Source organism: Pinus tabuliformis, chromosome 3_2 (assembly GCF_031772625.1).
Source record: "Pinus tabuliformis cultivar Carrire ecotype Pingquan chromosome 3_2, CPIR1, whole genome shotgun sequence".
Taxonomy (NCBI): Eukaryota; Viridiplantae; Streptophyta; class Pinopsida; order Pinales; family Pinaceae; genus Pinus; species Pinus tabuliformis.
Genome location: NC_142302.1, coordinates 1,014,005,259 through 1,014,008,863, shown reverse-complemented (window position 1 = coordinate 1,014,008,863; position 3,605 = coordinate 1,014,005,259).

Below are 3,605 nucleotides of genomic sequence, written 5' to 3'. Positions count from 1 at the left end.
AATTTAGATTCACAAAAAAAATTAACAACATTTTATAAAGTTTACATTAAAAATCATTTTAATTTATTTTTCAAATATTTTAATTTTATTTTTTTCCTCCACTTTGATTGATTGTGGTTTTTATGCTCTTATTAAGTAATGATGACAATGTACCATCATATATTAATAAATGACAAACTGAAGTCAGTCGCATTAAATGGTCTGTGAGGTTTATATCGCATTCGAAAAGTCTTTGGGTATCGAATTATTTAGCGTTTTGCCTAAAAGTTAAAATATTAAACCTAAAGTAAACATTACATAAACAAAAATATTTATTTTTTAAAATACATTATTTTGTATTTTCTTAATTTTTATTGTTCTTCGTGTTATTTGACAATGATATCAACTTGTCATATCACTACTGACATTACTGAAACAAATTTCTCTTTCAAGTAGAATTGACTATCACCTGCATGGCACTTACAACGAGAATTAAATAGGATCAACTTATTAATTTAAAACAAATCTCTCCTTAAATAGAATTAAAATGCACTTACATTTGCAAATTCGAACTTTTTACAAAATGACACATGAATTCGTGCATTTCATTTTGCCGTAGTCTTTAACGCGACTTTTTGAAAGCCTTTCCGGCGATTTTTTCCGGTGAAAATCCGGCAGTGATTTATGGAAATCCAAGTTTGATAACTAATTTCTGCACAATGAAACTGTCCCAAGGGTTTTTCAGGGTGCTGAATCCGAATATGCAGTTAAAAAACCATTTTAACTGCAACAAATCATAATTTCAGCTCAATTTCTTCCGCCGGATTCCGTCACCGGAATCTCAAAAAGTCGCATTATAGACAACTCCTTTCATTTTCAGTATGTTTTAGTTACTTATTCGCCTCTTTAATTTATAGTGTTTAATTAGATTCGATTTACTTTCCAACACACTTAATTTTATTATCAGGACAAGAGAAGAGAACTGTAAGATGATAATTTGGAGAATAGTTACTTATTTGTCTCTTTAATTTATGGCATTTAATTATATTCCATTTACTTTCCAACACACTTAATTTTATTATTTGGAGAAGAGAAGAGAATTGTGTGATGATAATTTGGAAAATAAAGTGCAATTTTAAAACATTGTGCTTTATATTATATTTAATATATTTGTTTTTTAACCAAAATTATTTATCATTACATGTAAATTAAATTGATTTACATGTAAATTCAATTGATTTGTATGAGTTTAATTTTTATTATTATCTCCCAAATTATTTATCCATTGAATAGAAAAATTTAAAATATTACTTTTGTATTTTTTGCATTTTATTGTCTTTGTTTTATTTGGGAATGATTTCACTAAGTATCATACTAATACTTAGAGTGGTGAACATTGCTGGCACAAATCACATCTAGTAGTGACAACAATGAAGTACCAGCATGGAGATGTTCCTAGAAAATCACATTCCACAATTTGTGCTAAAATAAATGTTTGACAAGGTGAAGGTAGCTAAAATGTTTGACAAAGTGAAGGAAACTTTAGTCCTGGCACTAGCAAACATTAATTTGTGCAAAAATCCAATTAATTACTTGAGTGTCCATCCAACATAACAACTGACACATTCATTGATTATAAGCTTAGGAAGATACATGACACCTAACACGTTCATTGATTATAAGCTCAGCAAGAAGGCACCCAAGACTACACATCCACATCTGCTAGGTTGCATGCACGAAGAAGTTGTATGAATTTTAAATATATTTGAATCATTGATTTGAAATGGGGACCTAAAGGCTTCTTGTCAAGAACAACAAGAACCTCTCCCACTCCAAAGCTTAAACAATTTCCAAGATCTATGCTTATGATTGATAATTTGCGGAATTAAAAGAATTTGAAATAGGTGTATGCTTTGTTTTCCTTTAACTGTTCAAGTGCTTTAAGTTGATTTGCTTAAACTGATATAAAAACATATAACAACAAATAATGCAAATAATAACCAACACACATAACAACAGTATAATTAGGAGTTCACCCAAACCTCTTGGGCTACATCTCTATGAGCTCTTGTCAACTCGACTAGTCTCTTTGGGATTATGGCTTGAATTCTTTTACAAGCCTTTGACTCAACTCCATAGGTTTACAACTGAACCAATGGGCTTAGAATGCCATCTTACCCCTGGCTGTCCTTTAGCTGCAAACAGATCTAGGCTTCTCTAGACTAATTCTTTTAGTCAGTTCTCTAAGCTTCTTGAGCTTCTGGCTTCTTTGACTCCCTCAGAATTCTACACTGTCTCTGGAATTCCTTCTTCTACCTTCTGCACAACAAACACCAGCAACAGCTTGATCCTTCGATCTCTTTGCCGTCTGATACTTCACTAAAGCATTTAGGTGCTACCTCCAACCTGTGGTGGCTTCGCTCTGTTAAGCGCTATGGCTCTGCCTCCCAACCTCTGGTGGTTATCCTCCCTTTGGCACTCTGGCTCTACCTCCCAACCTCTGGTGGCTATCCTCCCTTTAGAGCATCTCTGGGTTCATCGTGTTTTTATAACACGTTCTGTTACAACAATCACTTAAAGCGTGAACCGAATGTTCATTAAAAGAATCAATTTACAAATGAAAGGAACGGCGGGCACGGGTAACCCAACCATTCGGCCTTCCTCCAGCATAAATCCCGAAACAGAGCCCAATAATGGAATACACGGGAAAAATTCACAAAAACCCAATTGTGAGCCTAAAACCGGAACTCAAATGAAATTTAGCCATATCTATATTCCTTTCGGGTCTGCGCATATCGCAAGTCGCATGTTGTAATGTGCAGCTCTTTTATATGGCTGTGATCCCATTCACCGATCATCGATATCGGTGCTATCGCATTTCGGCATATCACATGGCATTAGGCCTTCATTTTGATCGTCGATCGCCGAAACTGATATCCAATCGCAATCGCATATCGCATTGTCACATGGGTCTGAGTTCTGGTGCTTTACCCCTCCAATCGCTGATCACTGATATCGTCGTCACTGATCGCACATGTAAACGACCCAGGGTCTGTTCCGATATCGCATGAAGGCCTTCCTCCAATGTGATATATCAGAGATCGCAATCGGGGAGTCCTTCCGCCTCCATTTAAGTCCTCCCTTTGAACCTTTCTAATGCAATTTCTTTAAGGAACCCTTAAGTCCGCTTTAATAAGAAATTGCCTCCTTTTCTAAAGACATTCGACAATTTTCATTTTACAATAACTCCTTTATCCAGAGTCTGTTTTGGTCTATTCAAATTGCATTAGATTCAGAATGAAAAGATCTACAATGAGACTATTTCCAAGAGCATCCTTTGACTTTCATTTTTGAGTAAAAATTCATCTAGGGTCATTTTCTGATCACGCCTCCCCATTGGAAATCTTTTGGACCCCAAAATACTGATCTATTGATTTGAGTAGTAGATGAGAGTAACAACACCCTCTTCTTTCAGCCTTCATACACTTTCCTTGCATAGCTAGTGCCTCTGAGCCAAAACTCAAAGATAGTCAACACTTTCCTTCCTGGATGTGCTTGTCCTTCAGTTAAGAACTGTCTTCCTCCTTGTCTTCATGCAGAACTCCTACTGAGAAGGTTACAATAGG